This window comes from Zootermopsis nevadensis, unplaced genomic scaffold (genome assembly GCF_977971745.1).
Source record: "Zootermopsis nevadensis isolate Lab colony 2312 unplaced genomic scaffold, Znev_1.0 Znev_ptg000030l, whole genome shotgun sequence".
NCBI classification, from domain to species: Eukaryota; Metazoa; Arthropoda; class Insecta; order Blattodea; family Termopsidae; genus Zootermopsis; species Zootermopsis nevadensis.
The window spans coordinates 7,855,921-7,869,595 of NW_028259162.1; the positions used below are offsets into that span (position 1 = coordinate 7,855,921).

The 13,675-nt window shown below is 39.7% G+C and overlaps 1 protein-coding gene across 3 annotated transcripts in view; it reads left to right on the plus strand.

Moving 5' to 3' along the window:
* The window catches only part of bsk (mitogen-activated protein kinase dJNK), a 159,571-nt gene that overhangs the window by 121,155 nt on the left and 24,741 nt on the right, over positions 1-13,675 (plus strand). The gene's annotated exons all lie outside the window — the stretch shown is intronic.

A 13,675-nucleotide genomic window follows, 5' to 3' on the forward strand; every position in this document is an offset into this window, starting at 1 on the left:
TCATCAGGTAAAAAAATGGGGCAGAGTACAGAAAACGTATCTGTTGGGTTCCTTGGCTGAGTTAGCCTCAGACCTGAACGTTTGAGTTCATTGAAGGCGTGTAATTTATTCACCAACTGAATAACCATCAACGTTTCAACGATAGCGCTGCGTCGTGGAGTTAGTTCGTGTACTGCCAGGATCTCCTGTGCTCTGGATTGATAACGCCTGTCCTAAACCATGTTGTTGGAGCCAGAAGCTAGTAAACGGAATTTAGTGAACTCTGAAGAAAGACTGAGTGTTGTGAGAATGTAAAACTTTTTCTTCTGCGACGTCGTTGATTAACTAAGGGACTGACAAAGTAGTTGCTTTGAAAAAAATATTCTTCCTGTGAGAACTCGTTAGGTGGGAAACCATAAAGAATGTATTTTTGTCAAATTCAGTGGTAAGAATTCTAAACGACGTACTTGATGCATTGATGGCGAAGAGGATTGTTAGTTATTAATTAAATTTTGCAAGATGCTAGCTGCAGCCAATTATACGGCAGAACTTTGAAGTTAAAAATAATATTCTTTGAATTTATAATTAAGCTGTGTTCTAACCCGCTCGTTTACTGCCACAGCAAAAGCGATACGTAATATTTGTCATGCATTATCAAAGCTTCAGTAAGACTTTGATAATAGGATATTCTTGACGCTTACTTTTTCTTCAAATGCTCCAAGAACTATAAATTGATAATTACAGCTTTCAGTGTTCCCCCCATCTCTGTCTAGTACAGATATCCTCCGCTCATATTTGTTTGATAAGACTTTTGTGTTTTGCACTGTCGTATTGTTGGTAATTGTAAACACGTAACGAATGCTTCTGTTGGTAGATATGTTTAGTACCTGTCTCCATGCTACATTTCACTATCCTTGCTCAGTAATTTATTGTTTGTCACCATCGAACGGAAAGCCGTATTGTGTTGCTGCTTTCGCGGCTGAAAGTTGTATAAATTTGTGCGATAACTTCACCATGTCTCCTTGTTGTTCTATCTGGCCGTCCGCCAGTTTTCACGTAAAAACTGGTGTGCTGATATTCATTAAATTTTATATTGGAGGAATTTTCCAAAAAAAATTCGATGATCTGGTTGTGACGCGGATTTGTATGTGGGTATCAACGTTTCCATGAATCATACTGCTCCATCTTCTGCGTTGAAGATGGCGCCATTTGTTGTCTAATCCCCACAAATTTCACCTACTTCACTTTCATCTAATCAGACTTTTCACAAATTGCGTGGAACGAAGTTTTGGGATGTTAATACTCCGCGAATGTAATGAAACTTGAAGGTTTTATTATCCTGTAATTGAGAGTCCACCAGTGGACCCTATCTTACGAGGTGCGATCGGAAAGTTTCAAGACTGCGCCTATAAAAACCCGTACACTTATCTCAGGTATTAAATTCATCCATCACCCTTGACGTAGTTCCCCTGGGAGTGAACACAACGATCCCATCGCCGCTGCCAAGCCTGGAAGCATCCCTGGAAATCTTTCTTTGTCAGCCTGTCAAGCACCATCTGCGATTCTGCCTGAATCTCTTCTATCGTCTTAAATCTCCTTCCCTTTAGCTGAATTTTCATCTTTGGGAAGAGGAAGAAGTCACACGGAGCTAAATCCGGCGAATAAGGAGGGCGCGGGATGACGGCCATGGTGTTTGAGGCCAAAAACTGCCGAACTTTGAGGGCGGTGTGCGCTGGCGCGTTGTCATGATGCGTCGCATGTGGAGTTCTTCCTTTAGAATCAGCTGACATATCCCAACAATGTCGCACAAGTCGTTGATGGTACGACGTCGATCTTCGTGAATGGCCTGCCGAATCTTCGTGACATTTTCGGGCGTTGTGCTCGAAGATGGTCGTCCAGAACGCTCGTCATCATCGACAGAGGTTCGGCCATTTTTAAAACGTGAATGCCACACAAAAGTTTGTGCACGACCCATTGCGGACTCCCCAAATGCTTGCTTTAGCAATTCATAGGTTTCCGTAGCCGTTTTGGCGAGTCTTTGGCAAAATTTGATGCACACGCCATTCCGAAATCGCAGGAGGGTCGGTGTAATGCACTACCAAAACGCCCGTAACTAAGAAACAAATGCTAATTCGATGATGCCGGCTGGCACACTGATTCACTATGAATGTAGGCCGCACCCCCTAGCGGCAGAAGCTCGTACTACATCCGGTTCGCCCTCTATTGACACAGTCTTGAAACTTTCCGATCGCACCTCGTAAGCCTGTTAAAGTGTCTCCATACACACACTATTAGCTAACCTAAGATCCATTTTAGTATTATTTTGGTATCCACGCGTTCTCTCGACATCTTTCCCGCATTCTCCATTCACTTACATTCCACTAATACGAAGACAAGGTATAATGTACGTGGCCAGACGCGGTGCGTCTAGTGTGTAGGACGAACGCCATTTCCATTAACATTAACCTGCGCTCATTAGCTTTAAATTAACATTGAATAGTTGATTATCTCAGCAGCCGTGCTGCTGTTGCAGACTCGTTCATTAAACAGCGTTATTAATGAATGATGAATTGCTTCATCCCATTTCAGTTGATGATGGAATCGTTTGTTAATAGCCCCCAGGGTTTCATTCCGCCGTTTAGGATCTGGAACAGTACAGAAATCGTTACGCAAGTGTTTCCTGCATTCTGCGTTTTTATACACGACTTGTTAAATGAAATTGGTGCCTTGGCGATGTTGGATGTTTTAGAACAAAGCACAGCTTTCCAATTTCTCTGACGATCCGATTTTGCCCTGTTTTCCCCATCTGAATACGGAACTAATTTGACTGGACAATTTGTCTTGATAGTCAGTGAACTTACTTTTGTATAATTTTTGCTGTCAGCGATTCGTATTTTTTTTCAGCCTTAAATGAAATTTGCTCTTTAATAAGATGCGTTGTAAATTGGAAGCACGTGTAAGCAAGGAAGAAGTTGCGTCTATTTCAAGCGGCAATCACAGCGTTCACTGTAAGTATTTAAGAAATCCACTGTCGTCTGAATCAGAATAAGAATTCATCCATTTAAGACTTCTGCCGGAGTGAATACCAAACAGAAATACTAGGCGTTAGCCACGACACATTATGTTCTGGCATTTCCTGGAAACGGAATTATTCACAGCTGTAGCATTTTAAACGAAGCCGAATGGTGCCCAATTCTCACCACGGGATGAGATTGACTGGCTCTATCAATTTCTGTCACAGCGCTAGCCTTTGAAGGACCCGATGAAGCTATGAAGGCCTTAGAATATTTTATATCCAAACCGAGATTCGAACTAGAAATTTTGCGAACATGTAACAGTAGTTCTAAACCGCTCACTCGCGACGGCCGTTCTGTATCGGTGAAAAATTCTTTAAATAATCTAAAAATCAATAAGTGTACACATTATGTTGGTTATATAAAAAACACCAGTCTGCTTTTGAATGAAACGCTTAATGAGAAGTTAGAATTTCATAAATCTGAATAGTGCTTTATCTCCGTACATCAGTTGTTTATTAACGTCGTGTGATTCACACTTATTGCATGCTGTCCGTGTAAATGGGTAGCTGCTATTAGTTCTCGACATTATAGGCACAATTTTCAAGCGTTTAATCATTCTGATGTTTATTTTGGAGGACTGCGTGTTCATCCATATTCACATTCGTTTATCAAGTGTTAGGCATTTGGTAGAATGACAGATTCAAAAGAGCTATGGAATTTTGATGTGGCGAGAATATATGAGTTTTACGGAATGCTCTTCATGTTCTGTATACTGTATAGGACCTAAGAAGGAATGAGCTGGATTTTAGTTGTACAGTGAAGAGATTCGTACTTTCTGCTCTTTGCCGAATATTAGGGTGATCGAATGAGATGGACGAACATGTACTACACGTGGGCATGAATCGGATAAAAATGACCACGAAATTAGACGGAAAACCAAGAATGATGATAATATTAAAATAGGTTAATGTGAGCACGGTGTTCAATCTTCAGGCTTTGTAAAATGTGGAAGTTTCTTTGCTAGTTGAGCGACCATTCAGTTCTCAAGGACTTTGCTGATAAGCTGTGTTAACGTACGATTCATGGTATTTAGTGCGGAATACTAGTGTATTTTTTTCTTTTGGTTTGTGAGAACTTGGTTTTGCAGTCTGCTGTGTTAAGTGTTCTCAATCCACTGGGCCAGTGTTTCTGTAAATTTCAGTAATTTCATTGGCATTGCAGGCATACATAATAATACCGGACTGACGTAAATAAAATAAATATCATTGGATGAGCGTATCTCGAAATTGGAAACAGATGATCTAGCAGTAAGACCACCGTGCTAGATGGCCAGAGTCTGCTTCAGAGGAATGTGACCCTTCTGCACACCCATTGCATGTCTCTGTACCGATGTGGCAAACTGCAGGAACAAAGCATATTTGCGTAGTGTAATATAAACGTCTAATAGCATAACTAGTTTACTTCGCATGGGTGTTAAAGAGATGTTGTAAGTACAGGCATACCGCCAGGATGCTAGGCGGACAAAGATAGGAACGCTTTAAAGATTGGTTTTGAATTTTGGCGTTTGGCCCACTCTCACCTCGCAAGACAAGATTTATATCTTACGAAACGTGATTTTTTGAAGTTCTTTTACAAGTCTCGCCGGCAGTGGACATTGTCCAACTAAGCTCGTTTGTCATTATGGCATAGTTATAATTATAAATGTTTGGCATTCCCAAGGAAGAAATAATGCTTTTGTTTATTAATAACTTCGTGTATTTTGTCTCCGCATGGACCTCGGACATGTTCTTGGTGGATGGCTCTGTAAATAAGACACACAGTGTACTATGTAAGCATGTCTCTAAATCACCAACACTTTTGGCACAGTTTATTGTTCAAAGTTCTGTCGATTTCAGCACGAGAGAGAATGATTACAATTTTTGAACTCGATTATAACCGACGAACCCAAGTGTCGTACGTCTATTTGCAAACAGCTGCTCGTTCTGCCTAAGCTAATGTATGATTTCATAATACTAAATATTTTTTTCCGTTATATCTAATCTTCATGCCAAAAATGTTTTTCATTGCGTTGCTGTTTCTGCATCGCCGAAGGACACAACTCCCGAAAAGACATTATACATACCGAAAACGCGAAACTGCACTCTTCGATGTGCCATTGAAAACTGAGTTTCGTTTAAGCATGACACGTGTTGCGGAGATGTAGGCCCATACGTCGGCCACTCCATTGTCCCTGTATGTGTTTAATTATGAAGATAACTGTGGAAGGTCAGTTGATGCAACGTCAGTTCACAGTCACTCGACTGATAAGTATACGTAACACCCAGTCTTAGTATTGAATCTCCTGGATCCGGGGGTGGGAGGTGCCATTTGCCATTTACATTATCGTTTCGTCACTAGCGTGTAGAATTGTTGTAACACAAAAATTACTTTTAAGGTCTAGAGATGTATAGATTGAATTCCAGATGCCTTGAATAAATGGAAGCGTGCTTTAGAACTGTATTTCTGTTTGAACAGCGTTTCTTTTGTTGGAAAGTCACAGATGTTGATTTCAGTTCTTTGCATTCTATTTAAAGTAGGTAAGGTTATGTATTTTATTCTCATGCATATTGAAGCTATGGACGGGGGCCTGCAGCGCGTTGCAAATAAGCGTCTTTATTATGCCTTTTCTTGGCAAGTAATTTTATTTCAGATGAAACAGTTCGAAATAATTGCCTTCTCAACATTTCTTTGTTCTTGTTTCTTATCCCGCCCGCACCACCTAAAGTGTGTGTGTGTGTGTGTGTGTGTGTGTGTGAAGTCAGAGTATCCTTCATAAGTACTGATATTAGTATCGCTCCTTTCTCTCTTCGACCATAAGCTTCAGATTAGTAAGTAGTACTCTAAAACATTACGACGTTCCTGCAGATAATAAGAGCTTTTATACAAGGAATTTATAATGATGCTGTATTGTCCGGAGCTTTTACGGCGATACATTCTTCTCGACGTACCAGCTGGGTCAGATGGTTTAAAGTTACAGAAGTGACTGGTAGACCGAGAAGGATTTCTTATATAATGATGTTGTTTTTTAAGTTATGAGTAATTCCGACACAGTTTTAATTTTCTCATATACTTGCTTACAGTGAAGGTGGACCTGTGGATTTTGGTAATATATTGTTATCGTGTTAAGCTGTAATATTTCAGCTTCCCATCATTAGGGCGATGGAGGCAGCAGTAACCTCTGAAACGTCATTAAACTTCTACCATACCACACGGCGCTACAACCTAGAAGACGGCCATCTTCGTACTTATCTCCTTGATAATTTCAGATCTTACAAATACTTTGTGGTTTCCTACGTTGTAGGTGATTAGCGACGTTTCGAAAGACGGAGGAAGCGTGCTTCTCCGAAACGGCGGTAACAACCCAAAAGACTGCACAGTGCACAGAGCCCAGAACGTCTCGGTACAAATTTGACGAAAGACGATCCATCTTTTGGAGGGGAGTTGAAATGGATCTACTCTTGTAACTCGCGAGCCTGCTTACTTGCGACTTCAGTTCTAATTAATTAGCAGAACCCTCCAGTTCAAACCCCCTTCGATTTCTGTAATGAAGCATGCTTCTCCTTCGACCCTAATCTCGTCCCACCGTCCCTCTTGATTTAGTCTACCTGCAAAAGGCAACCTTAAGTCTCAGAGAAGTGTGCCCACAGATATCTGTATCAGTAATTACAATAATTGACTCAGCAGCACAGCCCCACTTTAGCAGGGGAAGATCTCCATTAATATTTTGATAATTACTTGGTGAATATAATTAAGGAAGTGATAGTTTTCAACTGACTGGTGCCCATCGAAACGTGGCTTGTCTGTTGTGGTTATTTCATCAAAGTTCCACGACATTTCTGTTTCAGACTGGCATCGATATTGAGGTGATTATCGCCCGTCCAATCTGGATGACTTTCTTAGGACAAAGCTGATTTTATGAAGTCTTTACCGATTTGTTTTGTTGTAATTCACTTTAGCCCGCCTTTATTTTAATCGCGGAATCTTTATTTCTAGACAGTAAATAGAATTCCGCTAAATACTTTGTGTCCAGTCCCTCTGTCACTGACGGTCAGATTCGGAAGATATTTTGTTTGGCTTTATTTATGTTTCTCTTCTGTTGCAGATGCAAAACAACATAAAATATATTTAGGAAAGTGTGCAAGGTTTTCACAACACACGACTTTGATCCTTCTGTATTCCTAACTGCATTTGGCATACGGAGTTTTAGATCTACCTACCAGTTCCCTTCGTGAATATTTTTGCTAATTTATGCTGAAACTTTCTATAATTTCAACGCTTTCGTAGAAAATATTTTGGTATGTATCTACGAGCTAGTATTGCCACTGTACTTAAGGAATGGTGGACTTTTTTTGTATGTCTGGAAAGAGTATGTTTCATTAAACACTTCTGTGGGAAGTTACGTGTAATCCAACAAGTAATGCTTTGTCATCGTACCTTTACAGTTCTGGGTAGAATTTCTTTACTTTTGTGCTTGTAACCATGATTTGAGTTTTCATACGCTCCAACTCGCCTCGGTAGTTAAGTTAACTACGGTGAATGAAGACGGTTGTCTTGTGGGTTGTTGCGCCGTGTAGTGGAGACAGCATGGACCTCTGAAACGTCGGTAATCAACTCAGAAGATAGCCGTCTTCAAACTCACCGCCGTGAAAATCTCAAAAAATCCGGTGAATGTAACATCTGAGCATTTAAATAACTATCGGCATTAGCTAACTGAGAGAAATGTTCATATAAAGTGTTTAACTGCGCAGTGAGAAACTTGCTGATCTGTTTTAACATCTCCCAGAGGTCTTCTGTTATCTCGTATATTTATGTCTTAGAATGTATCTGAGGATTGTATTCCTTGCTTCAAACAATAGTGTAGTGACGTCCCCCAACACATAACAGCTCTTCAATTAATAAGTGGGATGTGACGGCTGTCTGAGTTGTGTGTTACGTTGTCTACATTCGTAACAGCTAGCGCTCTAGAAGCTTAACGATGTACCATTTAGAAAATTGAGTCTGTAAGTAGAATGAGCAAGACTTATTACTGTTATTCCATTTCTTACTAGAGGAGGTTACTTAACGAATTATCAAACGAGTAGATTGTTTTCCTGCCAGACGCTTTCAAAATAATAAAACACGTTAATCTTGACATTAAATTATCTATGAAACTGAACTGTTTGACAACGGATGATAATTTTTTAAATATAAAATAAATGTTTACGCCTACAGAGAAGTATAACGAGGAGACTTGGCCGAGTCATAATTCGGATGCACTGATAATAATGAAAAAAGAAATAGAGTCTCAAGAACGTACAAGGAGTGGAAAATCAACAGAAGATGACAGACTATGAGCCATGCAAATATGCAAGAGATGTAATATTTTATAACAAATATGGTAATTTTTTCTATAATTATAAATGTAAAAGTGACTCTGTTCATCAGGGGCACCTCGTATTTCCAGCGTATGAAAAATATTTTGGTACGGTTTTTGGATTGTACACAGAAAGCGACATGAACGTTGTGGCGTCTCATAGTTCATTTGAGACGTGGAGTATATTTAGTGCAGCGAATTTCCTTAAGACTATTACAGCATTCCGCATATCCGCAACGGTCCTCCATTGTTTTTATATAATAAACCCCTATGATCTATTAGTATCAGAAGCAGTATATAAATGTCTGGTTTGTCTCTCATGTTGATGGATAATGCAAGTTTCTTTCCCGCGTTTGCTTCTATTTTCCTTCTGTTTCTGAAAGAAGTCCATTTCTTTCACACCAGGCGTCCGCCTTTCAGTTTGTGTTATAAAGTCTAAAAGACTGAAGTAGGAGATGCTGTATGTGTTGGGCGATTTTATCGTACTGTGACAGAATGCATCTTAGTAACAGGGAACCCGGGATAACTCCTCGATGTTATGAAGCAGCTTCATATGGTCTTTCCATTTATGTCTCGGTTCTTCAAACAATTTTCATCCAAGAGGTTTCGTAAACAAACCCACATTTTCTCTTCAGCGTACTGTAGACTCGGCTCAGTTTAATATCCTTGAATCCTTTGAATTCTAAGCTCGTCTAAAGTATATTTAAAAATTCAGTCCGTACCTCAAATGAAATACAACGCTTGTCCGAAGACAAGCTTGTCGTTGATGTTTACACTGAGAATAATAAGAACCCCTTGAATACAATACGCAGACATGCTGATTGTTAAAGCAGTTGGTACATAGAGTTACCACTGGTCTTTAAAGGGTTAAGTTCAGTGAGTTAGCCACTGTCAAGGTAATCTTGTGCTTACAGTTGTTACACATGTGGAGAATATGGGCTAAAAGCTGAATTATGTTATAGTCAGTGATTCTTCCATTCCAAGAACAGTGGTGAGTTTGGGAAGGAAGTGATGAGGGAAATATGTGGGCTTGAACGAGATGAACTTAAAATATCATATCATAAAAGGCTTTTATTTTCCGTGCTTTGTATTCTTGCTATGATAAACCTATAAGAATGGGATATGCCGGATATGTGGCTCGCATGGGTGAAACAAGATCAAGAGATGAGAGTTTGGAGATAGATGACTAGACGGGTAGATTAGATTGTTTTTGTGTGTGTGGTAAGAATCCTCCAGAAATTTTCCCAGCAATGTGGCGACCATGCGAAATCTGTATTTAACATTTTGTTTGATGCAAATAGCCAGACGTGCAAAAAATTGTAGTTAGATGACTAATTAATGTAAACACATTCTGTTAACAACCTATTTGTGTTATTTCAATGTTTGTTATCCATTTCAATAGAAATATTGACTGGGCCTTGGCTTTCCTTTATAAGTTTCGTATGTTATGTTGAAGATGACTGTAGTTACGTGGTATAAACATTTCGGTGCATAGGTCTTCGGTGTGGAAATACCACAGACTGTTTGAACATTCTCTTAAATATGGACGGTTGTCGTATATGTTTATTATAGTCTCTGTTGAATTTTATTTCGGTGCAGAAATCCTATTCTGACGACTTTGTAAGCCGTCCTCAGGTTCTGAAACTCCGAAATATATTACAGTTGCACACAAACACGTCTCTGAAGCTTTTAGCGACTTGTACGTCTTTTCTCTTTTGCAGTAATGGAAAGAAGTATTCTGTTTTATACTGTTTTGATCGTTGCTTGAGAATGAGGACGGGTGGATGCAAGGGCATGTCACGATACTGTGAACAAGGCATTGGGCTATAAAAGTTAGATTTGGGTCCTTCTCTTTTACGGCACTAAAACCAGAGTTCTGCAGTCTTCATTGTCGCCTTCACATTTCATACTACGGATAGTGTTCTCTGTATCGTAATGGAGTGTCTTAGGGAAATGTTTCTATGAAGTGGATTACAGACAGTAGAAATGTTGGCACGTAATGAAAACTCCTTTCTGTTTTGCATACCCACCCGTACGATATCTTTCATATGATTTGTTTTAGAGGCTGGTTTTTGTGAACAGTGTAATGAATATTAAGGTGAAAAATATCTTCAGTAGCGCAACCATATTTGATTTTCCAACATCTGTGTGTCTGTTGGTGCTACAATCATCTCTCCACAGTGCTAGAACCTGCCGCAGTTTCGTTGCATTCTGTGTCTGTCGGGGTGGTTGAAGTCGTTGTTACGGTGAAATAGACCCACGGGTGTTTCCCTGAAGGACAGCGTCGGACTCATGACGTCTGTCTCAAGTTACATGCAGTTCGATCTTTACAGTTCTGTATCACCAGGGGGAGCGTGCAGGGCCGTGCTATGGAGACTGCCGAGATACGCGATGATATCGCAGTATATCGATTTCTTTGAACACTTTGAATAAAGGACATTTTTCCCTAAGAAACGAAAGTATCATAGTTTCCAAATATATATAAAGCAGCACATCTCCAAAATATTCCGCCAAGTGCCATTTACACATTGAGGTAGGATGCGCGCCACTAGGAGGACGCAATTTGGCATTTTTGATTGAGATCTACTAATTAAATTTATGTATGAGGGTGCGTGCTTGTGTGCTACTCATGGAAGTCCATGCGTAGTGTAGTTAGCTAACTAGGTGGTTCGTTGGTTGGCTGGTTAGGTAGGTAATCTGTCGGGCAGTCAGTAAATGATAACTTCCCAAAATGGCAGGCTAAGGATAAGAGTAGAGAACCTGTCGATGTTTATTTCGTGTTGGTGGTTTAATGAGTTGTCGGTAACACACTTCCGAATAAATAGAAATAAATTTAGGCAATCGCTCCAAAGACCATAAACTTTTCTTTGATCGAGTACTTTCCATATTTTCGGAGTACAGGACATTAGTCTGTTGATTCTGTTGTATTGTGCCTTTGTATGGAACTGTTCGTTGCCTTGGATTCATTCTATCTTTAACCATAAAAACCTCAGTCTTCCCAATTCTTGATCATTGAAGACTTTTCTAAAGTGCAGGACATCAAACATCAAGATCACAATCCACTGATTGCCAGCCATTTGTCTTGTTTTCTGCTATTGTTTCTTCTCTTACGAGCTCCCGTTTCAATTCCTCCCTTGATTTTATCCCTGTTAGCTTCCCTACTTTCGCTCTAAGTTAAATTACCCCCCTTTCTCTTCTCATGTGTGGGACGTCATGTTGCCTGCATGCGTCTAAGCCTCAAGAATAAGACTGCCGATTCTTTTCTGTGGCTGCTTTATCTCTTCCGGTTTCTCTATCGTCGTGTTTGACAACTAAACGTAAGGCTGAATGAGTTATTGTATGCTGCCTTCAAAGTGTCACCCTTCTTTTCCTTTTCCACTTAGATGCTCCTGTCAAACTTACATCATTCTTGTAGCACGAAACTGAGAGGTTGGATTCGCCATAAAAATGCTAGATAGTCCAAATCGAACATATTCCTTCTCTTGTATAACTTCGGATTTCGGGCTAGAGCCGCGTAGAGTGTTTGGTGTTAACCAACGTTTCGGCAAACATTTCAGTTGCAGTTTTTAAGGCGGTTATGAAGTGGGGCGAGTTCTGGAGGACAGGTACTCGACATCTGGTATAATTTAAAATAAAAGTGATTTTACTGCAGGAACTGTGAAAAAGCTTCACTCATGCTGGTATTCGCAAGATCGCACTGGTTAACTGTAATGCGCAGTATTGTGCAGTGTAAGTCTGTTAATGGCCACTCTGCGTGGTTCTGTGTATGTGAATTCTTTCCCCCAGAGCGTGAAGTTGAATTTCAGAGTTAGACCTCCATTCAAGAAGTGCTACTTGAACACAGGGTTACAAGAACTTGCGAATTGTTAATGACAACTAAAGTTTATACGTAACAGGTACACGTGCTTTTAGCAGGAGTACTTTTTATCACGAATCTCGGATTCCCGTGCCTTGTAAGCCGAAAACAACCTGTGAAGCTTGAGCCGTCTTTTGTTTGTTCTTCCTTTCATCCGCTTGCAGTCTGTCGCCCGTTTGTGCCTTCGGTCAATCACATTAACAGCTTCATCGCTCTTTCTGCCTACCCTCAACTTTCGCTCCTCCTTTATTCCTCCCTACAAACCAAAACAAAAAACTATGTTAATAGTGCGAAGCCTAAAGCTCTTTTTCCCCCGTCTGTTTTTCTGTATTTCTTGTGCCCTCTCGTTTGCTGACAGTATCATCCTCCTTTCTTCTAGTAATTTTTTTATCATAATTACTTTCTAATTCAAACGTCTACCTTTGTCGTTATTAATCAACGTAATTGACAGAGATCCTGCACAGTTAAAGTTGTTGATCACCGTAAACTTATTGAACTTTACACGCCACAGCGTTCCCATACTGTCTTCAGCAGTGGATTCGTAATATACGTACATCACAGCTCACTCCAATGTTCCACTCAATGTAAGAAAATGAAAGTTTCAATATCAGTTTAATATCTTTATACAATCGTACAGAATCCTATTCAGCCCTTGCCCAGGGACTACTGAGTTTGTGTAATGGACAAGTATATTTGATCCATGAATGTGCGGATCGGATTCTTCCTACTACTTTCCGTCCATTCTATGTCCTATTCGTATATGCGTTTTTATTCATCTCACTCTGGCTTCACCCATCCTTCACTGTTACATAGTTACGTGATTTAAGTGTTTTATTCAAAGTCGGTCAACCACGGTAAGTTATTGAATTTGAAATGAAACGATTAACAGTCCCGGCTTTCAGTGGCCTAAGATGGCGTCGCTGGCACCGCCATTTCAAGAGCTATAAGCTAAGGTTGCTGCTGTCATATAATGGGCCCGTATCGTGGAACGTAAAGCGGCCGTAACTGACTTAGTAATGGACAAGAAGAAGATATAAGATGATATAATTGCGTCATATTGTGAAATTATGTATTTAATTAATTATTCGGTTTTTGTCCGTCTAATCACAATTCAAATTTAAAATTTACAATTAAGATAATTAAAATATCATTTGATGTTCCTCATCGAACAATCGATTTACAATTGGAACATCTTTTTACAACATGTTTCGGTTTCTATATAAACCATCTTCAGGTGTAAAACTTAAAACTTAATTACAATTTCTGATATGCAACTTTTTGGTGATGTTCACTTCCAGATTCATTTTTACATATTGCAGTGAATGTTTTTGATGTTCTACATCGGCCTGTAATGTAAATGATTTAAAGAAATATTAATGAATATATTTTGCTTTCTTTTGAACTTGGTGCTTTTTGACATGTGTTCATTCT